The sequence below is a fragment of the Lactuca sativa genome, chromosome 1 (assembly GCF_002870075.4).
Source record: "Lactuca sativa cultivar Salinas chromosome 1, Lsat_Salinas_v11, whole genome shotgun sequence".
NCBI classification, from domain to species: Eukaryota; Viridiplantae; Streptophyta; class Magnoliopsida; order Asterales; family Asteraceae; genus Lactuca; species Lactuca sativa.
The window spans coordinates 196,688,427-196,711,851 of NC_056623.2; the positions used below are offsets into that span (position 1 = coordinate 196,688,427).

General features: G+C 48.4%; 67 non-coding genes across 67 annotated transcripts; all 67 read right to left on the bottom strand.

Moving 5' to 3' along the window:
* Nucleotides 1-33: 33 nt before the first annotated feature.
* LOC128129312 (5S ribosomal RNA) lies at nucleotides 34-152 on the bottom strand. Its single transcript, XR_008227155.1, has one exon. It is a non-coding gene; the product is annotated as a 5S ribosomal RNA (ribosomal RNA).
* A 231-nt stretch (nucleotides 153-383) lies between these two features.
* LOC128130784 (5S ribosomal RNA) lies at nucleotides 384-502 on the bottom strand. The gene has a single exon (XR_008228707.1). It is a non-coding gene; the product is annotated as a 5S ribosomal RNA (ribosomal RNA).
* A 231-nt stretch (nucleotides 503-733) lies between these two features.
* On the bottom strand, nucleotides 734-852 carry LOC128129333 (5S ribosomal RNA). Its single transcript, XR_008227188.1, has one exon. It is a non-coding gene; the product is annotated as a 5S ribosomal RNA (ribosomal RNA).
* Nucleotides 853-1,083: 231 nt separating this feature from the next.
* LOC128130459 (5S ribosomal RNA) lies at nucleotides 1,084-1,202 on the bottom strand. The gene has a single exon (XR_008228384.1). It is a non-coding gene; the product is annotated as a 5S ribosomal RNA (ribosomal RNA).
* A 231-nt stretch (nucleotides 1,203-1,433) lies between these two features.
* LOC128129348 (5S ribosomal RNA) lies at nucleotides 1,434-1,552 on the bottom strand. The gene has a single exon (XR_008227222.1). It is a non-coding gene; the product is annotated as a 5S ribosomal RNA (ribosomal RNA).
* Nucleotides 1,553-1,783: 231 nt separating this feature from the next.
* On the bottom strand, nucleotides 1,784-1,902 carry LOC128129925 (5S ribosomal RNA). The gene has a single exon (XR_008227849.1). It is a non-coding gene; the product is annotated as a 5S ribosomal RNA (ribosomal RNA).
* Nucleotides 1,903-2,133: 231 nt separating this feature from the next.
* Nucleotides 2,134-2,252, bottom strand: LOC128130235 (5S ribosomal RNA). The gene has a single exon (XR_008228157.1). It is a non-coding gene; the product is annotated as a 5S ribosomal RNA (ribosomal RNA).
* Nucleotides 2,253-2,483: 231 nt separating this feature from the next.
* On the bottom strand, nucleotides 2,484-2,602 carry LOC128129926 (5S ribosomal RNA). Its single transcript, XR_008227850.1, has one exon. It is a non-coding gene; the product is annotated as a 5S ribosomal RNA (ribosomal RNA).
* A 231-nt stretch (nucleotides 2,603-2,833) lies between these two features.
* Nucleotides 2,834-2,952, bottom strand: LOC128129361 (5S ribosomal RNA). Its single transcript, XR_008227239.1, has one exon. It is a non-coding gene; the product is annotated as a 5S ribosomal RNA (ribosomal RNA).
* Nucleotides 2,953-3,183: 231 nt separating this feature from the next.
* On the bottom strand, nucleotides 3,184-3,302 carry LOC128130460 (5S ribosomal RNA). Its single transcript, XR_008228385.1, has one exon. It is a non-coding gene; the product is annotated as a 5S ribosomal RNA (ribosomal RNA).
* Nucleotides 3,303-3,533: 231 nt separating this feature from the next.
* Nucleotides 3,534-3,652, bottom strand: LOC128129927 (5S ribosomal RNA). The gene has a single exon (XR_008227851.1). It is a non-coding gene; the product is annotated as a 5S ribosomal RNA (ribosomal RNA).
* Nucleotides 3,653-3,883: 231 nt separating this feature from the next.
* Nucleotides 3,884-4,002, bottom strand: LOC128129375 (5S ribosomal RNA). Its single transcript, XR_008227268.1, has one exon. It is a non-coding gene; the product is annotated as a 5S ribosomal RNA (ribosomal RNA).
* A 231-nt stretch (nucleotides 4,003-4,233) lies between these two features.
* On the bottom strand, nucleotides 4,234-4,352 carry LOC128129386 (5S ribosomal RNA). Its single transcript, XR_008227296.1, has one exon. It is a non-coding gene; the product is annotated as a 5S ribosomal RNA (ribosomal RNA).
* A 232-nt stretch (nucleotides 4,353-4,584) lies between these two features.
* Nucleotides 4,585-4,703, bottom strand: LOC128129928 (5S ribosomal RNA). Its single transcript, XR_008227852.1, has one exon. It is a non-coding gene; the product is annotated as a 5S ribosomal RNA (ribosomal RNA).
* Nucleotides 4,704-4,934: 231 nt separating this feature from the next.
* LOC128130236 (5S ribosomal RNA) lies at nucleotides 4,935-5,053 on the bottom strand. The gene has a single exon (XR_008228158.1). It is a non-coding gene; the product is annotated as a 5S ribosomal RNA (ribosomal RNA).
* Nucleotides 5,054-5,284: 231 nt separating this feature from the next.
* On the bottom strand, nucleotides 5,285-5,403 carry LOC128130761 (5S ribosomal RNA). The gene has a single exon (XR_008228684.1). It is a non-coding gene; the product is annotated as a 5S ribosomal RNA (ribosomal RNA).
* Nucleotides 5,404-5,634: 231 nt separating this feature from the next.
* On the bottom strand, nucleotides 5,635-5,753 carry LOC128129408 (5S ribosomal RNA). Its single transcript, XR_008227318.1, has one exon. It is a non-coding gene; the product is annotated as a 5S ribosomal RNA (ribosomal RNA).
* A 231-nt stretch (nucleotides 5,754-5,984) lies between these two features.
* LOC128130461 (5S ribosomal RNA) lies at nucleotides 5,985-6,103 on the bottom strand. Its single transcript, XR_008228386.1, has one exon. It is a non-coding gene; the product is annotated as a 5S ribosomal RNA (ribosomal RNA).
* Nucleotides 6,104-6,334: 231 nt separating this feature from the next.
* Nucleotides 6,335-6,453, bottom strand: LOC128129929 (5S ribosomal RNA). Its single transcript, XR_008227853.1, has one exon. It is a non-coding gene; the product is annotated as a 5S ribosomal RNA (ribosomal RNA).
* Nucleotides 6,454-6,684: 231 nt separating this feature from the next.
* Nucleotides 6,685-6,803, bottom strand: LOC128129432 (5S ribosomal RNA). Its single transcript, XR_008227332.1, has one exon. It is a non-coding gene; the product is annotated as a 5S ribosomal RNA (ribosomal RNA).
* Nucleotides 6,804-7,034: 231 nt separating this feature from the next.
* On the bottom strand, nucleotides 7,035-7,153 carry LOC128129452 (5S ribosomal RNA). Its single transcript, XR_008227350.1, has one exon. It is a non-coding gene; the product is annotated as a 5S ribosomal RNA (ribosomal RNA).
* Nucleotides 7,154-7,384: 231 nt separating this feature from the next.
* LOC128129930 (5S ribosomal RNA) lies at nucleotides 7,385-7,503 on the bottom strand. The gene has a single exon (XR_008227854.1). It is a non-coding gene; the product is annotated as a 5S ribosomal RNA (ribosomal RNA).
* Nucleotides 7,504-7,734: 231 nt separating this feature from the next.
* On the bottom strand, nucleotides 7,735-7,853 carry LOC128129484 (5S ribosomal RNA). The gene has a single exon (XR_008227361.1). It is a non-coding gene; the product is annotated as a 5S ribosomal RNA (ribosomal RNA).
* Nucleotides 7,854-8,084: 231 nt separating this feature from the next.
* On the bottom strand, nucleotides 8,085-8,203 carry LOC128129932 (5S ribosomal RNA). The gene has a single exon (XR_008227855.1). It is a non-coding gene; the product is annotated as a 5S ribosomal RNA (ribosomal RNA).
* A 231-nt stretch (nucleotides 8,204-8,434) lies between these two features.
* LOC128129933 (5S ribosomal RNA) lies at nucleotides 8,435-8,553 on the bottom strand. Its single transcript, XR_008227856.1, has one exon. It is a non-coding gene; the product is annotated as a 5S ribosomal RNA (ribosomal RNA).
* Nucleotides 8,554-8,784: 231 nt separating this feature from the next.
* On the bottom strand, nucleotides 8,785-8,903 carry LOC128129508 (5S ribosomal RNA). The gene has a single exon (XR_008227404.1). It is a non-coding gene; the product is annotated as a 5S ribosomal RNA (ribosomal RNA).
* A 231-nt stretch (nucleotides 8,904-9,134) lies between these two features.
* LOC128130462 (5S ribosomal RNA) lies at nucleotides 9,135-9,253 on the bottom strand. Its single transcript, XR_008228387.1, has one exon. It is a non-coding gene; the product is annotated as a 5S ribosomal RNA (ribosomal RNA).
* A 231-nt stretch (nucleotides 9,254-9,484) lies between these two features.
* LOC128129935 (5S ribosomal RNA) lies at nucleotides 9,485-9,603 on the bottom strand. The gene has a single exon (XR_008227858.1). It is a non-coding gene; the product is annotated as a 5S ribosomal RNA (ribosomal RNA).
* A 231-nt stretch (nucleotides 9,604-9,834) lies between these two features.
* Nucleotides 9,835-9,953, bottom strand: LOC128129540 (5S ribosomal RNA). Its single transcript, XR_008227484.1, has one exon. It is a non-coding gene; the product is annotated as a 5S ribosomal RNA (ribosomal RNA).
* Nucleotides 9,954-10,184: 231 nt separating this feature from the next.
* Nucleotides 10,185-10,303, bottom strand: LOC128129575 (5S ribosomal RNA). Its single transcript, XR_008227496.1, has one exon. It is a non-coding gene; the product is annotated as a 5S ribosomal RNA (ribosomal RNA).
* A 231-nt stretch (nucleotides 10,304-10,534) lies between these two features.
* On the bottom strand, nucleotides 10,535-10,653 carry LOC128129586 (5S ribosomal RNA). The gene has a single exon (XR_008227507.1). It is a non-coding gene; the product is annotated as a 5S ribosomal RNA (ribosomal RNA).
* Nucleotides 10,654-10,886: 233 nt separating this feature from the next.
* On the bottom strand, nucleotides 10,887-11,005 carry LOC128130972 (5S ribosomal RNA). The gene has a single exon (XR_008228897.1). It is a non-coding gene; the product is annotated as a 5S ribosomal RNA (ribosomal RNA).
* A 235-nt stretch (nucleotides 11,006-11,240) lies between these two features.
* On the bottom strand, nucleotides 11,241-11,359 carry LOC128129649 (5S ribosomal RNA). Its single transcript, XR_008227570.1, has one exon. It is a non-coding gene; the product is annotated as a 5S ribosomal RNA (ribosomal RNA).
* Nucleotides 11,360-11,590: 231 nt separating this feature from the next.
* Nucleotides 11,591-11,709, bottom strand: LOC128130464 (5S ribosomal RNA). Its single transcript, XR_008228389.1, has one exon. It is a non-coding gene; the product is annotated as a 5S ribosomal RNA (ribosomal RNA).
* Nucleotides 11,710-11,940: 231 nt separating this feature from the next.
* Nucleotides 11,941-12,059, bottom strand: LOC128129936 (5S ribosomal RNA). Its single transcript, XR_008227859.1, has one exon. It is a non-coding gene; the product is annotated as a 5S ribosomal RNA (ribosomal RNA).
* Nucleotides 12,060-12,290: 231 nt separating this feature from the next.
* On the bottom strand, nucleotides 12,291-12,409 carry LOC128129597 (5S ribosomal RNA). The gene has a single exon (XR_008227518.1). It is a non-coding gene; the product is annotated as a 5S ribosomal RNA (ribosomal RNA).
* Nucleotides 12,410-12,640: 231 nt separating this feature from the next.
* On the bottom strand, nucleotides 12,641-12,759 carry LOC128129610 (5S ribosomal RNA). Its single transcript, XR_008227530.1, has one exon. It is a non-coding gene; the product is annotated as a 5S ribosomal RNA (ribosomal RNA).
* A 231-nt stretch (nucleotides 12,760-12,990) lies between these two features.
* On the bottom strand, nucleotides 12,991-13,109 carry LOC128129621 (5S ribosomal RNA). Its single transcript, XR_008227542.1, has one exon. It is a non-coding gene; the product is annotated as a 5S ribosomal RNA (ribosomal RNA).
* A 231-nt stretch (nucleotides 13,110-13,340) lies between these two features.
* LOC128129937 (5S ribosomal RNA) lies at nucleotides 13,341-13,459 on the bottom strand. The gene has a single exon (XR_008227861.1). It is a non-coding gene; the product is annotated as a 5S ribosomal RNA (ribosomal RNA).
* Nucleotides 13,460-13,692: 233 nt separating this feature from the next.
* On the bottom strand, nucleotides 13,693-13,811 carry LOC128130973 (5S ribosomal RNA). Its single transcript, XR_008228898.1, has one exon. It is a non-coding gene; the product is annotated as a 5S ribosomal RNA (ribosomal RNA).
* Nucleotides 13,812-14,046: 235 nt separating this feature from the next.
* LOC128129650 (5S ribosomal RNA) lies at nucleotides 14,047-14,165 on the bottom strand. The gene has a single exon (XR_008227571.1). It is a non-coding gene; the product is annotated as a 5S ribosomal RNA (ribosomal RNA).
* Nucleotides 14,166-14,396: 231 nt separating this feature from the next.
* On the bottom strand, nucleotides 14,397-14,515 carry LOC128130465 (5S ribosomal RNA). The gene has a single exon (XR_008228390.1). It is a non-coding gene; the product is annotated as a 5S ribosomal RNA (ribosomal RNA).
* A 231-nt stretch (nucleotides 14,516-14,746) lies between these two features.
* On the bottom strand, nucleotides 14,747-14,865 carry LOC128129651 (5S ribosomal RNA). The gene has a single exon (XR_008227572.1). It is a non-coding gene; the product is annotated as a 5S ribosomal RNA (ribosomal RNA).
* A 231-nt stretch (nucleotides 14,866-15,096) lies between these two features.
* Nucleotides 15,097-15,215, bottom strand: LOC128130466 (5S ribosomal RNA). The gene has a single exon (XR_008228391.1). It is a non-coding gene; the product is annotated as a 5S ribosomal RNA (ribosomal RNA).
* Nucleotides 15,216-15,446: 231 nt separating this feature from the next.
* LOC128129938 (5S ribosomal RNA) lies at nucleotides 15,447-15,565 on the bottom strand. Its single transcript, XR_008227862.1, has one exon. It is a non-coding gene; the product is annotated as a 5S ribosomal RNA (ribosomal RNA).
* Nucleotides 15,566-15,796: 231 nt separating this feature from the next.
* Nucleotides 15,797-15,915, bottom strand: LOC128129632 (5S ribosomal RNA). The gene has a single exon (XR_008227553.1). It is a non-coding gene; the product is annotated as a 5S ribosomal RNA (ribosomal RNA).
* Nucleotides 15,916-16,146: 231 nt separating this feature from the next.
* Nucleotides 16,147-16,265, bottom strand: LOC128129652 (5S ribosomal RNA). The gene has a single exon (XR_008227573.1). It is a non-coding gene; the product is annotated as a 5S ribosomal RNA (ribosomal RNA).
* Nucleotides 16,266-16,496: 231 nt separating this feature from the next.
* On the bottom strand, nucleotides 16,497-16,615 carry LOC128130467 (5S ribosomal RNA). Its single transcript, XR_008228392.1, has one exon. It is a non-coding gene; the product is annotated as a 5S ribosomal RNA (ribosomal RNA).
* Nucleotides 16,616-16,846: 231 nt separating this feature from the next.
* On the bottom strand, nucleotides 16,847-16,965 carry LOC128129939 (5S ribosomal RNA). Its single transcript, XR_008227863.1, has one exon. It is a non-coding gene; the product is annotated as a 5S ribosomal RNA (ribosomal RNA).
* Nucleotides 16,966-17,196: 231 nt separating this feature from the next.
* On the bottom strand, nucleotides 17,197-17,315 carry LOC128129643 (5S ribosomal RNA). The gene has a single exon (XR_008227564.1). It is a non-coding gene; the product is annotated as a 5S ribosomal RNA (ribosomal RNA).
* Nucleotides 17,316-17,546: 231 nt separating this feature from the next.
* Nucleotides 17,547-17,665, bottom strand: LOC128129654 (5S ribosomal RNA). The gene has a single exon (XR_008227575.1). It is a non-coding gene; the product is annotated as a 5S ribosomal RNA (ribosomal RNA).
* A 231-nt stretch (nucleotides 17,666-17,896) lies between these two features.
* Nucleotides 17,897-18,015, bottom strand: LOC128129665 (5S ribosomal RNA). Its single transcript, XR_008227586.1, has one exon. It is a non-coding gene; the product is annotated as a 5S ribosomal RNA (ribosomal RNA).
* A 231-nt stretch (nucleotides 18,016-18,246) lies between these two features.
* On the bottom strand, nucleotides 18,247-18,365 carry LOC128129940 (5S ribosomal RNA). The gene has a single exon (XR_008227864.1). It is a non-coding gene; the product is annotated as a 5S ribosomal RNA (ribosomal RNA).
* A 233-nt stretch (nucleotides 18,366-18,598) lies between these two features.
* LOC128130974 (5S ribosomal RNA) lies at nucleotides 18,599-18,717 on the bottom strand. Its single transcript, XR_008228899.1, has one exon. It is a non-coding gene; the product is annotated as a 5S ribosomal RNA (ribosomal RNA).
* Nucleotides 18,718-18,953: 236 nt separating this feature from the next.
* On the bottom strand, nucleotides 18,954-19,072 carry LOC128129653 (5S ribosomal RNA). Its single transcript, XR_008227574.1, has one exon. It is a non-coding gene; the product is annotated as a 5S ribosomal RNA (ribosomal RNA).
* A 231-nt stretch (nucleotides 19,073-19,303) lies between these two features.
* LOC128130468 (5S ribosomal RNA) lies at nucleotides 19,304-19,422 on the bottom strand. Its single transcript, XR_008228393.1, has one exon. It is a non-coding gene; the product is annotated as a 5S ribosomal RNA (ribosomal RNA).
* A 231-nt stretch (nucleotides 19,423-19,653) lies between these two features.
* On the bottom strand, nucleotides 19,654-19,772 carry LOC128129941 (5S ribosomal RNA). The gene has a single exon (XR_008227865.1). It is a non-coding gene; the product is annotated as a 5S ribosomal RNA (ribosomal RNA).
* Nucleotides 19,773-20,003: 231 nt separating this feature from the next.
* Nucleotides 20,004-20,122, bottom strand: LOC128129676 (5S ribosomal RNA). Its single transcript, XR_008227597.1, has one exon. It is a non-coding gene; the product is annotated as a 5S ribosomal RNA (ribosomal RNA).
* A 231-nt stretch (nucleotides 20,123-20,353) lies between these two features.
* Nucleotides 20,354-20,472, bottom strand: LOC128129688 (5S ribosomal RNA). Its single transcript, XR_008227609.1, has one exon. It is a non-coding gene; the product is annotated as a 5S ribosomal RNA (ribosomal RNA).
* Nucleotides 20,473-20,703: 231 nt separating this feature from the next.
* On the bottom strand, nucleotides 20,704-20,822 carry LOC128129942 (5S ribosomal RNA). Its single transcript, XR_008227866.1, has one exon. It is a non-coding gene; the product is annotated as a 5S ribosomal RNA (ribosomal RNA).
* Nucleotides 20,823-21,055: 233 nt separating this feature from the next.
* LOC128131026 (5S ribosomal RNA) lies at nucleotides 21,056-21,174 on the bottom strand. The gene has a single exon (XR_008228954.1). It is a non-coding gene; the product is annotated as a 5S ribosomal RNA (ribosomal RNA).
* A 235-nt stretch (nucleotides 21,175-21,409) lies between these two features.
* Nucleotides 21,410-21,528, bottom strand: LOC128130799 (5S ribosomal RNA). The gene has a single exon (XR_008228721.1). It is a non-coding gene; the product is annotated as a 5S ribosomal RNA (ribosomal RNA).
* Nucleotides 21,529-21,760: 232 nt separating this feature from the next.
* Nucleotides 21,761-21,879, bottom strand: LOC128130983 (5S ribosomal RNA). The gene has a single exon (XR_008228908.1). It is a non-coding gene; the product is annotated as a 5S ribosomal RNA (ribosomal RNA).
* A 234-nt stretch (nucleotides 21,880-22,113) lies between these two features.
* On the bottom strand, nucleotides 22,114-22,232 carry LOC128130979 (5S ribosomal RNA). Its single transcript, XR_008228905.1, has one exon. It is a non-coding gene; the product is annotated as a 5S ribosomal RNA (ribosomal RNA).
* Nucleotides 22,233-22,463: 231 nt separating this feature from the next.
* LOC128129943 (5S ribosomal RNA) lies at nucleotides 22,464-22,582 on the bottom strand. Its single transcript, XR_008227867.1, has one exon. It is a non-coding gene; the product is annotated as a 5S ribosomal RNA (ribosomal RNA).
* Nucleotides 22,583-22,813: 231 nt separating this feature from the next.
* LOC128129944 (5S ribosomal RNA) lies at nucleotides 22,814-22,932 on the bottom strand. The gene has a single exon (XR_008227868.1). It is a non-coding gene; the product is annotated as a 5S ribosomal RNA (ribosomal RNA).
* Nucleotides 22,933-23,163: 231 nt separating this feature from the next.
* LOC128129946 (5S ribosomal RNA) lies at nucleotides 23,164-23,282 on the bottom strand. Its single transcript, XR_008227870.1, has one exon. It is a non-coding gene; the product is annotated as a 5S ribosomal RNA (ribosomal RNA).
* Nucleotides 23,283-23,425: the final 143 nt, after the last annotated feature.

The following is a 23,425-nucleotide window of genomic DNA, read 5'->3' on the forward strand; positions in this document are numbered from 1 at the left end:
ATCTAAAAAAACGCAAACGGACAACGAAAAAGGGGGGTGCAACACGAGGACTTCCCAGGGGGTCACCCATCCTAGTACTACTCTCGCCCAAGCACGCTTAACTGCGGAGTTCTGATGGGATCCGGTGCATTAGTGCTGGTATGATCGCACCCGAAATAGTATCCATGTTTATTGTTTTTATGTGTTACAAGACGCAGAACCTCCTTTGTTTTGGTACGCGGGGCGTGGGACCCACGTGACCGATCGGCTCCGTTCCAAAAATACGAAAAGCATCAACCGTGAACCGGAGGGCACCCGAGCATAGAAATAGCAAGAAAGAAAGGAAAAAAAGCAAAAAAACCGCACGTAAAATCTAGAAAAACGCAAACGGACAACGAAAAAGGGGGGTGCAACACGAGGACTTCCCAGGGGGTCACCCATCCTAGTACTACTCTCGCCCAAGCACGCTTAACTGCGGAGTTCTGATAGGATCCGGTGCATTAGTGCTGGTATGATCGCATCCGAAATAGTATCCATGTTTATTGTTTTTATGTGTTACAAGACGCAGAACCTCCTTTGTTTTGGTACGCGGGGCGTGGGACCCACGTGACCGATCGGCTCCGTTCCAAAAATACGAAAAGCATCAACCGTGAACCGGAGGGCACCCGAGCATAGAAATAGCAAGAAAGAAAGGAAAAAAAGCAAAAAAACCGCACGTAAAATCTAAAAAAACGCAAACGGACAACGAAAAAGGGGGGTGCAACACGAGGACTTCCCAGGGGGTCACCCATCCTAGTACTACTCTCGCCCAAGCACGCTTAACTGCGGAGTTCTGATGGGATCCGGTGCATTAGTGCTGGTATGATCGCACCCGAAATAGTATCCATGTTTATTGTTTTTATGTGTTACAAGACGCAGAACCTCCTTTGTTTTGGTACGCGGGGCGTGGGACCCACGTGACCGATCGGCTCCGTTCCAAAAATACGAAAAGCATCAACCGTGAACCGGAGGGCACCCGAGCATAGAAATAGCAAGAAAGAAAGGAAAAAAAGCAAAAAAACCGCACGTAAAATCTAGAAAAACGCAAACGGACAACGAAAAAGGGGGGTGCAACACGAGGACTTCCCAGGGGGTCACCCATCCTAGTACTACTCTCGCCCAAGCACGCTTAACTGCGGAGTTCTGATAGGATCCGGTGCATTAGTGCTGGTATGATCGCACCCGAAATAGTATCCATGTTTATTGTTTTTATGTGTTACAAGACGCAGAACCTCCTTTGTTTTGGTACGCGGGGCGTGGGACCCACGTGACCGATCGGCTCCGTTCCAAAAATACGAAAAGCATCAACCGTGAACCGGAGGGCACCCGAGCATAGAAATAGCAAGAAAGAAAGGAAAAAAAGCAAAAAAACCGCACGTAAAATCTAAAAAAACGCAAACGGACAACGAAAAAGGGGGGTGCAACACGAGGACTTCCCAGGGGGTCACCCATCCTAGTACTACTCTCGCCCAAGCACGCTTAACTGCGGAGTTCTGATGGGATCCGGTGCATTAGTGCTGGTATGATCGCACCCGAAATAGTATCCATGTTTATTGTTTTTATGTGTTACAAGACGCAGAACCTCCTTTGTTTTGGTACACGGGGCGTGGGACCCACGTGACCGATCGGCTCCGTTCCAAAAATACGAAAAGCATCAACCGTGAACCGGAGGGCACCCGAGCATAGAAATAGCAAGAAAGAAAGGAAAAAAAGCAAAAAAACCGCACGTAAAATCTAAAAAAACGCAAACGGACAACGAAAAAGGGGGGTGCAACACGAGGACTTCCCAGGGGGTCACCCATCCTAGTACTACTCTCGCCCAAGCACGCTTAGCTGCGGAGTTCTGATGGGATCCGGTGCATTAGTGCTGGTATGATCGCACCCGAAATAGTATCCATGTTTATTGTTTTTATGTGTTACAAGACGCAGAACCTCCTTTGTTTTGGTACGCGGGGCGTGGGACCCACGTGACCGATCGGCTCCGTTCCAAAAATACGAAAAGCATCAACCATGAACCGGAGGGCACCCGAGCATAGAAATAGCAAGAAAGAAAGGAAAAAAAGCAAAAAAATCGCACGTAAAATCTAAAAAAACGCAAACGGACAACGAAAAAGGGGGGTGCAACACGAGGACTTCCCAGGGGGTCACCCATCCTAGTACTACTCTCGCCCAAGCACGCTTAACTGCAGAGTTCTGATGGGATCCGGTGCATTAGTGCTGGTATGATCGCACCCGAAATAGTATCCATGTTTATTGTTTTTATGTGTTACAAGACGCAGAACCTCCTTTGTTTTGGTACGCGGGGCGTGGGACCCACGTGACCGATCGGCTCCGTTCCAAAAATACGAAAAGCATCAACCGTGAACCGGAGGGCACCCGAGCATAGAAATAGCAAGAAAGAAAGGAAAAAAAGCAAAAAAACCGCACGTAAAATCTAAAAAAACGCAAACGGACAACGAAAAAGGGGGGTGCAACACGAGGACTTCCCAGGGGGTCACCCATCCTAGTACTACTCTCGCCCAAGCACGCTTAGCTGCGGAGTTCTGATGGGATCCGGTGCATTAGTGCTGGTATGATCGCACCCGAAATAGTATCCATGTTTATTGTTTTTATGTGTTACAAGACGCAGAACCTCCTTTGTTTTGGTACGCGGGGCGTGGGACCCACGTGACCGATCGGCTCCGTTCCAAAAATACGAAAAGCATCAACCATGAACCGGAGGGCACCCGAGCATAGAAATAGCAAGAAAGAAAGGAAAAAAAGCAAAAAAACCGCACGTAAAATCTAAAAAAACGCAAACGGACAACGAAAAAGGGGGGTGCAACACGAGGACTTCCCAGGGGGTCACCCATCCTAGTACTACTCTCGCCCAAGCACGCTTAACTGCGGAGTTCTGATGGGATCCGGTGCATTAGTGCTGGTATGATCGCACCCGAAATAGTATCCATGTTTATTGTTTTTATGTGTTACAAGACGCAGAACCTCCTTTGTTTTGGTACGCGGGGCGTGGGACCCACGTGACCGATCGGCTCCGTTCCAAAAATACGAAAAGCATCAACCGTGAACCGGAGGGCACCCGAGCATAGAAATAGCAAGAAAGAAAGGAAAAAAAGCAAAAAAACCGCACGTAAAATCTAGAAAAACGCAAACGGACAACGAAAAAGGGGGGTGCAACACGAGGACTTCCCAGGGGGTCACCCATCCTAGTACTACTCTCGCCCAAGCACGCTTAACTGCGGAGTTCTGATAGGATCCGGTGCATTAGTGCTGGTATGATCGCACCCGAAATAGTATCCATGTTTATTGTTTTTATGTGTTACAAGACGCAGAACCTCCTTTGTTTTGGTACGCGGGGCGTGGGACCCACGTGACCGATCGGCTCCGTTCCAAAAATACGAAAAGCATCAACCGTGAACCGGAGGGCACCCGAGCATAGAAATAGCAAGAAAGAAAGGAAAAAAAGCAAAAAAACCGCACGTAAAATCTAAAAAAACGCAAACGGACAACGAAAAAGGGGGGTGCAACACGAGGACTTCCCAGGGGGTCACCCATCCTAGTACTACTCTCGCCCAAGCACGCTTAGCTGCGGAGTTCTGATGGGATCCGGTGCATTAGTGCTGGTATGATCGCACCCGAAATAGTATCCATGTTTATTGTTTTTATGTGTTACAAGACGCAGAACCTCCTTTGTTTTGGTACGCGGGGCGTGGGACCCACGTGACCGATCGGCTCCGTTCCAAAAATACGAAAAGCATCAACCATGAACCGGAGGGCACCCGAGCATAGAAATAGCAAGAAAGAAAGGAAAAAAAGCAAAAAAACCGCACGTAAAATCTAAAAAAACGCAAACGGACAACGAAAAAGGGGGGTGCAACACGAGGACTTCCCAGGGGGTCACCCATCCTAGTACTACTCTCGCCCAAGCACGCTTAACTGCGGAGTTCTGATGGGATCCGGTGCATTAGTGCTGGTATGATCGCACCCGAAATAGTATCCATGTTTATTGTTTTTATGTGTTACAAGACGCAGAACCTCCTTTGTTTTGGTACGCGGGGCGTGGGACCCACGTGACCGATCGGCTCCGTTCCAAAAATACGAAAAGCATCAACCGTGAACCGGAGGGCACCCGAGCATAGAAATAGCAAGAAAGAAAGGAAAAAAAGCAAAAAAACCGCACGTAAAATCTAGAAAAACGCAAACGGACAACGAAAAAGGGGGGTGCAACACGAGGACTTCCCAGGGGGTCACCCATCCTAGTACTACTCTCGCCCAAGCACGCTTAACTGCGGAGTTCTGATGGGATCCGGTGCATTAGTGCTGGTATGATCGCACCCGAAATAGTATCCATGTTTATTGTTTTTATGTGTTACAAGACGCAGAACCTCCTTTGTTTTGGTACGCGGGGCGTGGGACCCACGTGACCGATCGGCTCCGTTCCAAAAATACGAAAAGCATCAACCGTGAACCGGAGGGCACCCGAGCATAGAAATAGCAAGAAAGAAAGGAAAAAAAAGCAAAAAAACCGCACGTAAAATCTAAAAAAACGCAAACGGACAACGAAAAAGGGGGGTGCAACACGAGGACTTCCCAGGGGGTCACCCATCCTAGTACTACTCTCGCCCAAGCACGCTTAGCTGCGGAGTTCTGATGGGATCCGGTGCATTAGTGCTGGTATGATCGCACCCGAAATAGTATCCATGTTTATTGTTTTTATGTGTTACAAGACGCAGAACCTCCTTTGTTTTGGTACGCGGGGCGTGGGACCCACGTGACCGATCGGCTCCGTTCCAAAAATACGAAAAGCATCAACCATGAACCGGAGGGCACCCGAGCATAGAAATAGCAAGAAAGAAAGGAAAAAAAGCAAAAAAATCGCACGTAAAATCTAAAAAAACGCAAACGGACAACGAAAAAGGGGGGTGCAACACGAGGACTTCCCAGGGGGTCACCCATCCTAGTACTACTCTCGCCCAAGCACGCTTAACTGCAGAGTTCTGATGGGATCCGGTGCATTAGTGCTGGTATGATCGCACCCGAAATAGTATCCATGTTTATTGTTTTTATGTGTTACAAGACGCAGAACCTCCTTTGTTTTGGTACGCGGGGCGTGGGACCCACGTGACCGATCGGCTCCGTTCCAAAAATACGAAAAGCATCAACCGTGAACCGGAGGGCACCCGAGCATAGAAATAGCAAGAAAGAAAGGAAAAAAAGCAAAAAAACCGCACGTAAAATCTAAAAAAACGCAAACGGACAACGAAAAAGGGGGGTGCAACACGAGGACTTCCCAGGGGGTCACCCATCCTAGTACTACTCTCGCCCAAGCACGCTTAGGTGCGGAGTTCTGATGGGATCCGGTGCATTAGTGCTGGTATGATCGCACCCGAAATAGTATCCATGTTTATTGTTTTTATGTGTTACAAGACGCAGAACCTCCTTTGTTTTGGTACGCGGGGCGTGGGACCCACGTGACCGATCGGCTCCGTTCCAAAAATACGAAAAGCATCAACCATGAACCGGAGGGCACCCGAGCATAGAAATAGCAAGAAAGAAAGGAAAAAAAGCAAAAAAACCGCACGTAAAATCTAAAAAAACGCAAACGGACAACGAAAAAGGGGGGTGCAACACGAGGACTTCCCAGGGGGTCACCCATCCTAGTACTACTCTCGCCCAAGCACGCTTAACTGCGGAGTTCTGATGGGATCCGGTGCATTAGTGCTGGTATGATCGCACCCGAAATAGTATCCATGTTTATTGTTTTTATGTGTTACAAGACGCAGAACCTCCTTTGTTTTGGTACGCGGGGCGTGGGACCCACGTGACCGATCGGCTCCGTTCCAAAAATACGAAAAGCATCAACCGTGAACCGGAGGGCACCCGAGCATAGAAATAGCAAGAAAGAAAGGAAAAAAAGCAAAAAAACCGCACGTAAAATCTAGAAAAACGCAAACGGACAACGAAAAAGGGGGGTGCAACACGAGGACTTCCCAGGGGGTCACCCATCCTAGTACTACTCTCGCCCAAGCACGCTTAACTGCGGAGTTCTGATAGGATCCGGTGCATTAGTGCTGGTATGATCGCACCCGAAATAGTATCCATGTTTATTGTTTTTATGTGTTACAAGACGCAGAACCTCCTTTGTTTTGGTACGCGGGGCGTGGGACCCACGTGACCGATCGGCTCCGTTCCAAAAATACGAAAAGCATCAACCGTGAACCGGAGGGCACCCGAGCATAGAAATAGCAAGAAAGAAAGGAAAAAAAGCAAAAAAACCGCACGTAAAATCTAAAAAAACGCAAACGGACAACGAAAAAGGGGGGTGCAACACGAGGACTTCCCAGGGGGTCACCCATCCTAGTACTACTCTCGCCCAAGCACGCTTAGCTGCGGAGTTCTGATGGGATCCGGTGCATTAGTGCTGGTATGATCGCACCCGAAATAGTATCCATGTTTATTGTTTTTATGTGTTACAAGACGCAGAACCTCCTTTGTTTTGGTACGCGGGGCGTGGGACCCACGTGACCGATCGGCTCCGTTCCAAAAATACGAAAAGCATCAACCATGAACCGGAGGGCACCCGAGCATAGAAATAGCAAGAAAGAAAGGAAAAAAAGCAAAAAAACCGCACGTAAAATCTAAAAAAACGCAAACGGACAACGAAAAAGGGGGGTGCAACACGAGGACTTCCCAGGGGGTCACCCATCCTAGTACTACTCTCGCCCAAGCACGCTTAACTGCGGAGTTCTGATGGGATCCGGTGCATTAGTGCTGGTATGATCGCACCCGAAATAGTATCCATGTTTATTGTTTTTATGTGTTACAAGACGCAGAACCTCCTTTGTTTTGGTACGCGGGGCGTGGGACCCACGTGACCGATCGGCTCCGTTCCAAAAATACGAAAAGCATCAACCGTGAACCGGAGGGCACCCGAGCATAGAAATAGCAAGAAAGAAAGGAAAAAAAGCAAAAAAACCGCACGTAAAATCTAGAAAAACGCAAACGGACAACGAAAAAGGGGGGTGCAACACGAGGACTTCCCAGGGGGTCACCCATCCTAGTACTACTCTCGCCCAAGCACGCTTAACTGCGGAGTTCTGATGGGATCCGGTGCATTAGTGCTGGTATGATCGCACCCGAAATAGTATCCATGTTTATTGTTTTTATGTGTTACAAGACGCAGAACCTCCTTTGTTTTGGTACGCGGGGCGTGGGACCCACGTGACCGATCGGCTCCGTTCCAAAAATACGAAAAGCATCAACCGTGAACCGGAGGGCACCCGAGCATAGAAATAGCAAGAAAGAAAGGAAAAAAAGCAAAAAAACCGCACGTAAAATCTAAAAAAACGCAAACGGACAACGAAAAAGGGGGGTGCAACACGAGGACTTCCCAGGGGGTCACCCATCCTAGTACTACTCTCGCCCAAGCACGCTTAGCTGCGGAGTTCTGATGGGATCCGGTGCATTAGTGCTGGTATGATCGCACCCGAAATAGTATCCATGTTTATTGTTTTTATGTGTTACAAGACGCAGAACCTCCTTTGTTTTGGTACGCGGGGCGTGGGACCCACGTGACCGATCGGCTCCGTTCCAAAAATACGAAAAGCATCAACCATGAACCGGAGGGCACCCGAGCATAGAAATAGCAAGAAAGAAAGGAAAAAAAGCAAAAAAACCGCACGTAAAATCTAAAAAAACGCAAACGGACAACGAAAAAGGGGGGTGCAACACGAGGACTTCCCAGGGGGTCACCCATCCTAGTACTACTCTCGCCCAAGCACGCTTAACTGCGGAGTTCTGATGGGATCCGGTGCATTAGTGCTGGTATGATCGCACCCGAAATAGTATCCATGTTTATTGTTTTTATGTGTTACAAGACGCAGAACCTCCTTTGTTTTGGTACGCGGGGCGTGGGACCCACGTGACCGATCGGCTCCGTTCCAAAAATACGAAAAGCATCAACCGTGAACCGGAGGGCACCCGAGCATAGAAATAGCAAGAAAGAAAGGAAAAAAAGCAAAAAAACCGCACGTAAAATCTAAAAAAACGCAAACGGACAACGAAAAAGGGGGGTGCAACACGAGGACTTCCCAGGGGGTCACCCATCCTAGTACTACTCTCGCCCAAGCACGCTTAGCTGCGGAGTTCTGATGGGATCCGGTGCATTAGTGCTGGTATGATCGCACCCGAAATAGTATCCATGTTTATTGTTTTTATGTGTTACAAGACGCAGAACCTCCTTTGTTTTGGTACGCGGGGCGTGGGACCCACGTGACCGATCGGCTCCGTTCCAAAAATACGAAAAGCATCAACCGTGAACCGGAGGGCACCCGAGCATAGAAATAGCAAGAAAGAAAGGAAAAAAAGCAAAAAAACCGCACGTAAAATCTAAAAAAACGCAAACGGACAACGAAAAAGGGGGGTGCAACACGAGGACTTCCCAGGGGGTCACCCATCCTAGTACTACTCTCGCCCAAGCACGCTTAGCTGCGGAGTTCTGATGGGATCCGGTGCATTAGTGCTGGTATGATCGCACCCGAAATAGTATCCATGTTTATTGTTTTTATGTGTTACAAGACGCAGAACCTCCTTTGTTTTGGTACGCGGGGCGTGGGACCCACGTGACCGATCGGCTCCGTTCCAAAAATACGAAAAGCATCAACCATGAACCGGAGGGCACCCGAGCATAGAAATAGCAAGAAAGAAAGGAAAAAAAGCAAAAAAACCGCACGTAAAATCTAAAAAAACGCAAACGGACAACGAAAAAGGGGGGTGCAACACGAGGACTTCCCAGGGGGTCACCCATCCTAGTACTACTCTCGCCCAAGCACGCTTAACTGCGGAGTTCTGATGGGATCCGGTGCATTAGTGCTGGTATGATCGCACCCGAAATAGTATCCATGTTTATTGTTTTTATGTGTTACAAGACGCAGAACCTCCTTTGTTTTGGTACGCGGGGCGTGGGACCCACGTGACCGATCGGCTCCGTTCCAAAAATACGAAAAGCATCAACCGTGAACCGGAGGGCACCCGAGCATAGAAATAGCAAGAAAGAAAGGAAAAAAAGCAAAAAAACCGCACGTAAAATCTAGAAAAACGCAAACGGACAACGAAAAAGGGGGGTGCAACACGAGGACTTCCCAGGGGGTCACCCATCCTAGTACTACTCTCGCCCAAGCACGCTTAACTGCGGAGTTCTGATAGGATCCGGTGCATTAGTGCTGGTATGATCGCACCCGAAATAGTATCCATGTTTATTGTTTTTATGTGTTACAAGACGCAGAACCTCCTTTGTTTTGGTACGCGGGGCGTGGGACCCACGTGACCGATCGGCTCCGTTCCAAAAATACGAAAAGCATCAACCGTGAACCGGAGGGCACCCGAGCATAGAAATAGCAAGAAAGAAAGGAAAAAAAGCAAAAAAACCGCACGTAAAATCTAAAAAAACGCAAACGGACAACGAAAAAGGGGGGTGCAACACGAGGACTTCCCAGGGGGTCACCCATCCTAGTACTACTCTCGCCCAAGCACGCTTAGCTGCGGAGTTCTGATGGGATCCGGTGCATTAGTGCTGGTATGATCGCACCCGAAATAGTATCCATGTTTATTGTTTTTATGTGTTACAAGACGCAGAACCTCCTTTGTTTTGGTACGCGGGGCGTGGGACCCACGTGACCGATCGGCTCCGTTCCAAAAATACGAAAAGCATCAACCATGAACCGGAGGGCACCCGAGCATAGAAATAGCAAGAAAGAAAGGAAAAAAAGCAAAAAAACCGCACGTAAAATCTAAAAAAACGCAAACGGACAACGAAAAAGGGGGGTGCAACACGAGGACTTCCCAGGGGGTCACCCATCCTAGTACTACTCTCGCCCAAGCACGCTTAACTGCGGAGTTCTGATGGGATCCGGTGCATTAGTGCTGGTATGATCGCACCCGAAATAGTATCCATGTTTATTGTTTTTATGTGTTACAAGACGCAGAACCTCCTTTGTTTTGGTACGCGGGGCGTGGGACCCACGTGACCGATCGGCTCCGTTCCAAAAATACGAAAAGCATCAACCGTGAACCGGAGGGCACCCGAGCATAGAAATAGCAAGAAAGAAAGGAAAAAAAGCAAAAAAACCGCACGTAAAATCTAAAAAAACGCAAACGGACAACGAAAAAGGGGGGTGCAACACGAGGACTTCCCAGGGGGTCACCCATCCTAGTACTACTCTCGCCCAAGCACGCTTAACTGCGGAGTTCTGATGGGATCCGGTGCATTAGTGCTGGTATGATCGCACCCGAAATAGTATCCATGTTTATTGTTTTTATTTGTTACAAGACGCAGAACCTCCTTTGTTTTGGTACGCGGGGCGTGGGACCCACGTGACCGATCGGCTCCGTTCCAAAAATACGAAAAGCATCAACCGTGAACCGGAGGGCACCCGAGCATAGAAATAGCAAGAAAGAAAGGAAAAAAAGCAAAAAAACCGCACGTAAAATCTAAAAAAACGCAAACGGACAACGAAAAAGGGGGGTGCAACACGAGGACTTCCCAGGGGGTCACCCATCCTAGTACTACTCTCGCCCAAGCACGCTTAACTGCGGAGTTCTGATGGGATCCGGTGCATTAGTGCTGGTATGATCGCACCCGAAATAGTATCCATGTTTATTGTTTTTATGTGTTACAAGACGCAGAACCTCCTTTGTTTTGGTACGCGGGGCGTGGGACCCACGTGACCGATCGGCTCCGTTCCAAAAATACGAAAAGCATCAACCATGAACCGGAGGGCACCCGAGCATAGAAATAGCAAGAAAGAAAGGAAAAAAAGCAAAAAAAACCGCACGTAAAATCTAAAAAAACGCAAACGGACAACGAAAAAGGGGGGGTGCAACACGAGGACTTCCCAGGGGTTCACCCATCCTAGTACTACTCTCGCCCAAGCACGCTTCACTGTGGAGTTCTGATGGGATCCGGTGCATTAGTGCTGGTATGATCGCACCCGAAATACTATCCATGTTTATTGTTTTTATGTGTTACAAGACGCAGAACCTCCTTTGTTTTGGTACGCGGGGCGTGGGACCCACGTGACCGATCGGCTCCGTTCCAAAAATACGAAAAGCATCAACCATGAACCGGAGGGCACCCGAGCATAGAAATAGCAAGAAAGAAAGGAAAAAAAAAAGCAAAAAAAACCGCACGTAAAATCTAAAAAAACGCAAACGGACAACGAAAAAGGGGGGTGCAACACGAGGACTTCCCAGGGGGTCACCCATCCTAGTACTACTCTCGCCCAAGCACGCTTAACTGCGGAGTTCTGATGGGATCCGGTGCATTAGTGCTGGTATGATTGCACCCGAAATAGTATCCATGTTTATTGTTTTTATGTGTTACAAGACGCAGAACCTCCTTTGTTTTGGTACGCGGGGCGTGGGACCCACGTGACCGATCGGCTCCGTTCCAAAAATACGAAAAGCATCAACCGTGAACCGGAGGGCACCCGAGCATAGAAATAGCAAGAAAGAAAGGAAAAAAAGCAAAAAAACCGCACGTAAAATCTAGAAAAACGCAAACGGACAACGAAAAAGGGGGGTGCAACACGAGGACTTCCCAGGGGGTCACCCATCCTAGTACTACTCTCGCCCAAGCACGCTTAACTGCGGAGTTCTGATAGGATCCGGTGCATTAGTGCTGGTATGATCGCACCCGAAATAGTATCCATGTTTATTGTTTTTATGTGTTACAAGACGCAGAACCTCCTTTGTTTTGGTACGCGGGGCGTGGGACCCACGTGACCGATCGGCTCCGTTCCAAAAATACGAAAAGCATCAACCGTGAACCGGAGGGCACCCGAGCATAGAAATAGCAAGAAAGAAAGGAAAAAAAGCAAAAAAACCGCACGTAAAATCTAAAAAAACGCAAACGGACAACGAAAAAGGGGGGTGCAACACGAGGACTTCCCAGGGGGTCACCCATCCTAGTACTACTCTCGCCCAAGCACGCTTAGCTGCGGAGTTCTGATGGGATCCGGTGCATTAGTGCTGGTATGATCGCACCCGAAATAGTATCCATGTTTATTGTTTTTATGTGTTACAAGACGCAGAACCTCCTTTGTTTTGGTACGCGGGGCGTGGGACCCACGTGACCGATCGGCTCCGTTCCAAAAATACGAAAAGCATCAACCATGAACCGGAGGGCACCAGAGCATAGAAATAGCAAGAAAGAAAGGAAAAAAAGCAAAAAAACCGCACGTAAAATCTAAAAAAACGCAAACGGACAACGAAAAAGGGGGGTGCAACACGAGGACTTCCCAGGGGGTCACCCATCCTAGTACTACTCTCGCCCAAGCACGCTTAACTGCGGAGTTCTGATGGGATCCGGTGCATTAGTGCTGGTATGATCGCACCCGAAATAGTATCCATGTTTATTGTTTTTATGTGTTACAAGACGCAGAACCTCCTTTGTTTTGGTACGCGGGGCGTGGGACCCACGTGACCGATCGGCTCCGTTCCAAAAATACGAAAAGCATCAACCGTGAACCGGAGGGCACCCGAGCATAGAAATAGCAAGAAAGAAAGGAAAAAAAGCAAAAAAACCGCACGTAAAATCTAAAAAAACGCAAACGGACAACGAAAAAGGGGGGTGCAACACGAGGACTTCCCAGGGGGTCACCCATCCTAGTACTACTCTCGCCCAAGCACGCTTAACTGCGGAGTTCTGATGGGATCCGGTGCATTAGTGCTGGTATGATCGCACCCGAAATAGTATCCATGTTTATTGTTTTTATTTGTTACAAGACGCAGAACCTCCTTTGTTTTGGTACGCGGGGCGTGGGACCCACGTGACCGATCGGCTCCGTTCCAAAAATACGAAAAGCATCAACCGTGAACCGGAGGGCACCCGAGCATAGAAATAGCAAGAAAGAAAGGAAAAAAAGCAAAAAAACCGCACGTAAAATCTAAAAAAACGCAAACGGACAACGAAAAAGGGGGGTGCAACACGAGGACTTCCCAGGGGGTCACCCATCCTAGTACTACTCTCGCCCAAGCACGCTTAACTGCGGAGTTCTGATGGGATCCGGTGCATTAGTGCTGGTATGATCGCACCCGAAATAGTATCCATGTTTATTGTTTTTATTTGTTACAAGACGCAGAACCTCCTTTGTTTTGGTACGCGGGGCGTGGGACCCACGTGACCGATCGGCTCCGTTCCAAAAATACGAAAAGCATCAACCGTGAACCGGAGGGCACCCGAGCATAGAAATAGCAAGAAAGAAAGGAAAAAAAGCAAAAAAACCGCACGTAAAATCTAAAAAAACGCAAACGGACAACGAAAAAGGGGGGTGCAACACGAGGACTTCCCAGGGGGTCACCCATCCTAGTACTACTCTCGCCCAAGCACGCTTAGCTGCGGAGTTCTGATGGGATCCGGTGCATTAGTGCTGGTATGATCGCACCCGAAATAGTATCCATGTTTATTGTTTTTATGTGTTACAAGACGCAGAACCTCCTTTGTTTTGGTACGCGGGGCGTGGGACCCACGTGACCGATCGGCTCCGTTCCAAAAATACGAAAAGCATCAACCATGAACCGGAGGGCACCCGAGCATAGAAATAGCAAGAAAGAAAGGAAAAAAAGCAAAAAAAACCGCACGTAAAATCTAAAAAAACGCAAACGGACAACGAAAAAGGGGGGGTGCAACACGAGGACTTCCCAGGGGTTCACCCATCCTAGTACTACTCTCGCCCAAGCACGCTTCACTGTGGAGTTCTGATGGGATCCGGTGCATTAGTGCTGGTATGATCGCACCCGAAATACTATCCATGTTTATTGTTTTTATGTGTTACAAGACGCAGAACCTCCTTTGTTTTGGTACGCGGGGCGTGGGACCCACGTGACCGATCGGCTCCGTTCCAAAAATACGAAAAGCATCAACCATGAACCGGAGGGCACCCGAGCATAGAAATAGCAAGAAAGAAAGGAAAAAAAAAAGCAAAAAAAACCGCACGTAAAATCTAAAAAAACGCAAACGGACAACGAAAAAGGGGGGTGCAACACGAGGACTTCCCAGGGGGTCACCCATCCTAGTACTACTCTCGCCCAAGCACGCTTAACTGCGGAGTTCTGATGGGATCCGGTGCATTAGTGCTGGTATGATTGCACCCGAAATAGTATCCATGTTTATTGTTTTTATGTGTTACAAGACGCAGAACCTCCTTTGTTTTGGTACGCGGGGCGTGGGACCCACGTGACCGATCGGCTCCGTTCCAAAAATACGAAAAGCATCAACCGTGAACCGGAGGGCACCCGAGCATAGAAATAGCAAGAAAGAAAGGAAAAAAAGCAAAAAAACCGCACGTAAAATCTAGAAAAACGCAAACGGACAACGAAAAAGGGGGGTGCAACACGAGGACTTCCCAGGGGGTCACCCATCCTAGTACTACTCTCGCCCAAGCACGCTTAACTGCGGAGTTCTGATAGGATCCGGTGCATTAGTGCTGGTATGATCGCACCCGAAATAGTATCCATGTTTATTGTTTTTATGTGTTACAAGACGCAGAACCTCCTTTGTTTTGGTACGCGGGGCGTGGGACCCACGTGACCGATCGGCTCCGTTCCAAAAATACGAAAAGCATCAACCGTGAACCGGAGGGCACCCGAGCATAGAAATAGCAAGAAAGAAAGGAAAAAAAGCAAAAAAACCGCACGTAAAATCTAAAAAAACGCAAACGGACAACGAAAAAGGGGGGTGCAACACGAGGACTTCCCAGGGGGTCACCCATCCTAGTACTACTCTCGCCCAAGCACGCTTAACTGCGGAGTTCTGATGGGATCCGGTGCATTAGTGCTGGTATGATTGCACCCGAAATAGTATCCATGTTTATTGTTTTTATGTGTTACAAGACGCAGAACCTCCTTTGTTTTGGTACGCGGGGCGTGGGACCCACGTGACCGATCGGCTCCGTTCCAAAAATACGAAAAGCATCAACCGTGAACCGGAGGGCACCCGAGCATAGAAATAGCAAGAAAGAAAGGAAAAAAAGCAAAAAAACCGCACGTAAAATCTAGAAAAACGCAAACGGACAACGAAAAAGGGGGGTGCAACACGAGGACTTCCCAGGGGGTCACCCATCCTAGTACTACTCTCGCCCAAGCACGCTTAACTGCGGAGTTCTGATAGGATCCGGTGCATTAGTGCTGGTATGATCGCACCCGAAATAGTATCCATGTTTATTGTTTTTATGTGTTACAAGACGCAGAACCTCCTTTGTTTTGGTACGCGGGGCGTGGGACCCACGTGACCGATCGGCTCCGTTCCAAAAATACGAAAAGCATCAACCGTGAACCGGAGGGCACCCGAGCATAGAAATAGCAAGAAAGAAAGGAAAAAAAGCAAAAAAACCGCACGTAAAATCTAAAAAAACGCAAACGGACAACGAAAAAGGGGGGTGCAACACGAGGACTTCCCAGGGGGTCACCCATCCTAGTACTACTCTCGCCCAAGCACGCTTAGCTGCGGAGTTCTGATGGGATCCGGTGCATTAGTGCTGGTATGATCGCACCCGAAATAGTATCCATGTTTATTGTTTTTATGTGTTACAAGACGCAGAACCTCCTTTGTTTTGGTACGCGGGGCGTGGGACCCACGTGACCGATCGGCTCCGTTCCAAAAATACGAAAAGCATCAACCATGAACCGGAGGGCACCAGAGCATAGAAATAGCAAGAAAGAAAGGAAAAAAAGCAAAAAAACCGCACGTAAAATCTAAAAAAACGCAAACGGACAACGAAAAAGGGGGGTGCAACACGAGGACTTCCCAGGGGGTCACCCATCCTAGTACTACTCTCGCCCAAGCACGCTTAACTGCGGAGTTCTGATGGGATCCGGTGCATTAGTGCTGGTATGATCGCACCCGAAATAGTATCCATGTTTATTGTTTTTATGTGTTACAAGACGCAGAACCTCCTTTGTTTTGGTACGCGGGGCGTGGGACCCACGTGACCGATCGGCTCCGTTCCAAAAATACGAAAAGCATCAACCGTGAACCGGAGGGCACCCGAGCATAGAAATAGCAAGAAAGAAAGGAAAAAAAGCAAAAAAATCGCACGTAAAATCTAAAAAAACGCAAACGGACAACGAAAAAGGGGGGTGCAACACGAGGACTTCCCAGGGGGTCACCCATCCTAGTACTACTCTCGCCCAAGCACGCTTAACTGCGGAGTTCTGATGGGATCCGGTGCATTAGTGCTGGTATGATTGCACCCGAAATAGTATCCATGTTTATTGTTTTTATGTGTTACAAGACGCAGAACCTCCTTTGTTTTGGTACGCGGGGCGTGGGACCCACGTGACCGATCGGCTCCGTTCCAAAAATACGAAAAGCATCAACCGTGAACCGGAGGGCACCCGAGCATAGAAATAGCAAGAAAGAAAGGAAAAAAAGCAAAAAAACCGCACGTAAAATCTAGAAAAACGCAAACGGACAACGAAAAAGGGGGGTGCAACACGAGGACTTCCCAGGGGGTCACCCATCCTAGTACTACTCTCGCCCAAGCACGCTTAACTGCGGAGTTCTGATAGGATCCGGTGCATTAGTGCTGGTATGATCGCACCCGAAATAGTATCCATGTTTATTGTTTTTATGTGTTACAAGACGCAGAACCTCCTTTGTTTTGGTACGCGGGGCGTGGGACCCACGTGACCGATCGGCTCCGTTCCAAAAATACGAAAAGCATCAACCGTGAACCGGAGGGCACCCGAGCATAGAAATAGCAAGAAAGAAAGGAAAAAAAGCAAAAAAACCGCACGTAAAATCTAAAAAAACGCAAACGGACAACGAAAAAGGGGGGTGCAACACGAGGACTTCCCAGGGGGTCACCCATCCTAGTACTACTCTCGCCCAAGCACGCTTAGCTGCGGAGTTCTGATGGGATCCGGTGCATTAGTGCTGGTATGATCGCACCCGAAATAGTATCCTTGTTTATTGTTTTTATGTGTTACAAGACGCAGAACCTCCTTTGTTTTGGTACGCGGGGCGTGGGACCCACGTGACCGATCGGCTCCGTTCCAAAAATACGAAAAGCATCAACCATGAACCGGAGGGCACCAGAGCATAGAAATAGCAAGAAAGAAAGGAAAAAAAGCAAAAAAACCGCACGTAAAATCTAAAAAAACGCAAACGGACAACGAAAAAGGGGGGTGCAACACGAGGACTTCCCAGGGGGTCACCCATCCTAGTACTACTCTCGCCCAAGCACGCTTAACTGCGGAGTTCTGATGGGATCCGGTGCATTAGTGCTGGTATGATCGCACCCGAAATAGTATCCATGTTTATTGTTTTTATGTGTTACAAGACGCAGAACCTCCTTTGTTTTGGTACGCGGGGCGTGGGACCCACGTGACCGATCGGCTCCGTTCCAAAAATACGAAAAGCATCAACCGTGAACCGGAGGGCACCCGAGCATAGAAATAGCAAGAAAGAAAGGAAAAAAAGCAAAAAAACCGCACGTAAAATCTAAAAAAACGCAAACGGACAACGAAAAAGGGGGGTGCAACACGAGGACTTCCCAGGGGGTCACCCATCCTAGTACTACTCTCGCCCAAGCACGCTTAACTGCGGAGTTCTGATGGGATCCGGTGCATTAGTGCTGGTATGATCGCACCCGAAATAGTATCCATGTTTATTGTTTTTATTTGTTACAAGACGCAGAACCTCCTTTGTTTTGGTACGCGGGGCGTGGGACCCACGTGACCGATCGGCTCCGTTCCAAAAATACGAAAAGCATCAACCGTGAACCGGAGGGCACCCGAGCATAGAAATAGCAAGAAAGAAAGGAAAAAAAGCAAAAAAACCGCACGTAAAATCTAAAAAAACGCAAACGGACAACGAAAAAGGGGGGTGCAACACGAGGACTTCCCAGGGGGTCACCCATCCTAGTACTACTCTCGCCCAAGCACGCTTAACTGCGGAGTTCTGATGGGATCCGGTGCATTAGTGCTGGTATGATCGCACCCGAAATAGTATCCATGTTTATTGTTTTTATTTGTTACAAGACGCAGAACCTCCTTTGTTTTGGTACGCGGGGCGTGGGACCCACGTGACCGATCGGCTCCGTTCCAAAAATACGAAAAGCATCAACCGTGAACCGGAGGGCACCCGAGCATAGAAATAGCAAGAAAGAAAGGAAAAAAAGCAAAAAAACCGCACGTAAAATCTAAAAAAACGCAAACGGACAACGAAAAAGGGGGGTGCAACACGAGGACTTCCCAGGGGGTCACCCATCCTAGTACTACTCTCGCCCAAGCACGCTTAGCTGCGGAGTTCTGATGGGATCCGGTGCATTAGTGCTGGTATGATCGCACCCGAAATAGTATCCATGTTTATTGTTTTTATGTGTTACAAGACGCAGAACCTCCTTTGTTTTGGTACGCGGGGCGTGGGACCCACGTGACCGATCGGCTCCGTTCCAAAAATACGAAAAGCATCAACCATGAACCGGAGGGCACCCGAGCATAGAAATAGCAAGAAAGAAAGGAAAAAAAGCAAAAAAAACCGCACGTAAAATCTAAAAAAACGCAAACGGACAACGAAAAAGGGGGGGTGCAACACGAGGACTTCCCAGGGGTTCACCCATCCTAGTACTACTCTCGCCCAAGCACGCTTCACTGTGGAGTTCTGATGGGATCCGGTGCATTAGTGCTGGTATGATCGCACCCGAAATACTATCCATGTTTATTGTTTTTATGTGTTACAAGACGCAGAACCTCCTTTGTTTTGGTACGCGGGGCGTGGGACCCACGTGACCGATCGGCTCCGTTCCAAAAATACGAAAAGCATCAACCATGAACCGGAGGGCACCCGAGCATAGAAATAGCAAGAAAGAAAGGAAAAAAAAAAAGCAAAAAAAACCGCACGTAAAATCTAAAAAAACGCAAACGGACAACGAAAAAGGGGGGTGCAACACGAGGACTTCCCAGGGGGTCACCCATCCTAGTACTACTCTCGCCCAAGCACGCTTAACTGCGGAGTTCTGATGGGATCCGGTGCATTAGTGCTGGTATGATTGCACCCGAAATAGTATCCATGTTTATTGTTTTTATGTGTTACAAGACGCAGAACCTCCTTTGTTTTGGTACGCGGGGCGTGGGACCCACGTGACCGATCGGCTCCGTTCCAAAAATACGAAAAGCATCAACCGTGAACCGGAGGGCACCCGAGCATAGAAATAGCAAGAAAGAAAGGAAAAAAAGCAAAAAAACCGCACGTAAAATCTAGAAAAACGCAAACGGACAACGAAAAAGGGGGGTGCAACACGAGGACTTCCCAGGGGGTCACCCATCCTAGTACTACTCTCGCCCAAGCACGCTTAACTGCGGAGTTCTGATAGGATCCGGTGCATTAGTGCTGGTATGATCGCACCCGAAATAGTATCCATGTTTATTGTTTTTATGTGTTACAAGACGCAGAACCTCCTTTGTTTTGGTACGCGGGGCGTGGGACCCACGTGACCGATCGGCTCCGTTCCAAAAATACGAAAAGCATCAACCGTGAACCGGAGGGCACCCGAGCATAGAAATAGCAAGAAAGAAAGGAAAAAAAGCAAAAAAACCGCACGTAAAATCTAAAAAAACGCAAACGGACAACGAAAAAGGGGGGTGCAACACGAGGACTTCCCAGGGGGTCACCCATCCTAGTACTACTCTCGCCCAAGCACGCTTAGCTGCGGAGTTCTGATGGGATCCGGTGCATTAGTGCTGGTATGATCGCACCCGAAATAGTATCCATGTTTATTGTTTTTATGTGTTACAAGACGCAGAACCTCCTTTGTTTTGGTACGCGGGGCGTGGGACCCACGTGACCGATCGGCTCCGTTCCAAAAATACGAAAAGCATCAACCATGAACCGGAGGGCACCAGAGCATAGAAATAGCAAGAAAGAAAGGAAAAAAAGCAAAAAAACCGCACGTAAAATCTAAAAAAACGCAAACGGACAACGAAAAAGGGGGGTGCAACACGAGGACTTCCCAGGGGGTCACCCATCCTAGTACTACTCTCGCCCAAGCACGCTTAACTGCGGAGTTCTGATGGGATCCGGTGCATTAGTGCTGGTATGATCGCACCCGAAATAGTATCCATGTTTATTGTTTTTATGTGTTACAAGACGCAGAACCTCCTTTGTTTTGGTACGCGGGGCGTGGGACCCACGTGACCGATCGGCTCCGTTCCAAAAATACGAAAAGCATCAACCGTGAACCGGAGGGCACCCGAGCATAGAAATAGCAAGAAAGAAAGGAAAAAAAGCAAAAAAACCGCACGTAAAATCTAAAAAAACGCAAACGGACAACGAAAAAGGGGGGTGCAACACGAGGACTTCCCAGGGGGTCACCCATCCTAGTACTACTCTCGCCCAAGCACGCTTAACTGCGGAGTTCTGATGGGATCCGGTGCATTAGTGCTGGTATGATCGCACCCAAAATAGTATCCATGTTTATTGTTTTTATTTGTTACAAGACGCAGAACCTCCTTTGTTTTGGTACGCGGGGCGTGGGACCCACGTGACCGATCGGCTCCGTTCCAAAAATACGAAAAGCATCAACCGTGAACCGGAGGGCACCCGAGCATAGAAATAGCAAGAAAGAAAGGAAAAAAAGCAAAAAAACCGCACGTAAAATCTAAAAAAACGCAAACGGACAACGAAAAAGGGGGGTGCAACACGAGGACTTCCCAGGGGGTCACCCATCCTAGTACTACTCTCGCCCAAGCACGCTTAGCTGCGGAGTTCTGATGGGATCCGGTGCATTAGTGCTGGTATGATCGCACCCGAAATAGTATCCATGTTTATTGTTTTTATGTGTTACAAGACGCAGAACCTCCTTTGTTTTGGTACGCGGGGCGTGGGACCCACGTGACCGATCGGCTCCGTTCCAAAAATACGAAAAGCATCAACCATGAACCGGAGGGCACCCGAGCATAGAAATAGCAAGAAAGAAAGGAAAAAAAGCAAAAAAAACCGCACGTAAAATCTAAAAAAACGCAAACGGACAACGAAAAAGGGGGGGTGCAACACGAGGACTTCCCAGGGGTTCACCCATCCTAGTACTACTCTCGCCCAAGCACGCTTCACTGTGGAGTTCTGATGGGATCCGGCGCATTAGTGCTGGTATGATCGCACCCGAAATACTATCCATGTTTATTGTTTTTATGTGTTACAAGACGCAGAACCTCCTTTGTTTTGGTACGCGGGGCGTGGGACCCACGTGACCGATCGGCTCCGTTCCAAAAATACGAAAAGCATCAACCATGAACCGGAGGGCACCCGAGCATAGAAATAGCAAGAAAGAAAGGAAAAAAAAAGCAAAAAAAACCGCACGTAAAATCTAAAAAAACGCAAACGGACAACGAAAAAGGGGGGGTGCAACACGAGGACTTCCCAGGGGGTCACCCATCCTAGTACTACTCTCGCCCAAGCACGCTTAACTGCGCAGTTCTGATGGGATCCGGTGCATTAGTGCTGGTATGATCGCACCCGAAATACTAACCATGTTTATTGTTTTTATGTGTTACAAGACGCAGAACCTCCTTTGTTTTGGTACGCGGGGCGTGGGACCCACGTGACCGATCGGCTCCGTTCCAAAAATACGAAAAGCATCAACCATGAACCGGAGGGCACCCGAGCATATAAATAGCAAGAAAGAAAGGAAAAAAAGCAAAAAAAACCGCACGTAAAATCTAAAAAAACGCAAACGGACAACGAAAAAGGGGGGTGCAACACGAGGACTTGCCAGGGGGTCACCCATCCTAGTACTACTCTCGCCCAAGCACGCTTCACTGTGGAGTTCTGATGGGATCCGGTGCATTAGTGCTGGTATGATCGCACCCGAAATTCTATCCATGTTTATTGTTTTTATGTGTTACAAGACGCAGAACCTCCTTTGTTTTGGTACGCGGGGCGTGGGATCCACGTGACCGATCGGCTCCGTTCCAAAAATACGAAAAGCATCAACCATGAACCGGAGGGCACCCGAGCATAGAAATAGCAAGAAAGAAAGGAAAAAAAAGCAAAAAAAACCGCACGTAAAATCTAAAAAAACGCAAACGGACAACGAAAAAGGGGGGGAGCAACACGAGGACTTGCCAGGGGGTCACCCATCCTAGTACTACTCTCGCCCAAGCACGCTTCACTGCGGAGTTCTGATGGGATCCGGTGCATTAGTGCTGGTATGATCGCACCCGAAATAGTATCCATGTTTATTGTTTTTATGTGTTACAAGACGCAGAACCTCCTTTGTTTTGGTACGCGGGGCGTGGGACCCACGTGACCGATCGGCTCCGTTCCAAAAATACGAAAAGCATCAACCATGAACCGGAGGGCACCCGAGCATAGAAATAGCAAGAAAGAAAGGAAAAAAAGCAAAAAAACCGCACGTAAAATCTAAAAAAACGCAAACGGACAACGAAAAAGGGGGGTGCAACACGAGGACTTCCCAGGGGGTCACCCATCCTAGTACTACTCTCGCCCAAGCACGCTTAGCTGCGGAGTTCTGATGGGATCCGGTGCATTAGTGCTGGTATGATCGCACCCGAAATAGTATCCATGTTTATTGTTTTTATGTGTTACAAGACGCAGAACCTCCTTTGTTTTGGTACGCGGGGCGTGGGACCCACGTGACCGATCGGCTCCGTTCCAAAAATACGAAAAGCATCAACCGTGAACCGGAGGGCACCCGAGCATAGAAATAGCAAGAAAGAAAGGAAAAAAAGCAAAAAAACCGCACGTAAAATCTAAAAAAACGCAAACGGACAACGAAAAAGGGGGGTGCAACACGAGGACTTCCCAGGGGGTCACCCATCCTAGTACTACTCTCGCCCAAGCACGCTTAGCTGCGGAGTTCTGATGGGATCCGGTGCATTAGTGCTGGTATGATCGCACCCGAAATAGTATCCATGTTTATTGTTTTTATGTGTTACAAGACGCAGAACCTCCTTTGTTTTGGTACGCGGGGCGTGGGACCCACGTGACCGATCGGCTCCGTTCCAAAAATACGAAAAGCATCAACCATGAACCGGAGGGCACCCGAGCATAGAAATAGCAAGAAAGAAAGGAAAAAAAGCAAAAAAACCGCACGTAAAATCTAAAAAAACGCAAACGGACAACGAAAAAGGGGGGTGCAACACGAGGACTTCCCAGGGGGTCACCCATCCTAGTACTACTCTCGCCCAAGCACGCTTAGCTGCGGAGTTCTGATGGGATCCGGTGCATTAGTGCTGGTATGATCGCACCCGAAATAGTATCCATGTTTATTATTTTTATGTGTTACAAGACGCAGAACCTCCTTTGTTTTGGTACGCGGGGCGTGGGACCCACGTGACCGATCGGCTCCGTTCCAAAAATACGAAAAGCATCAACCATGAACCGGAGGGCACC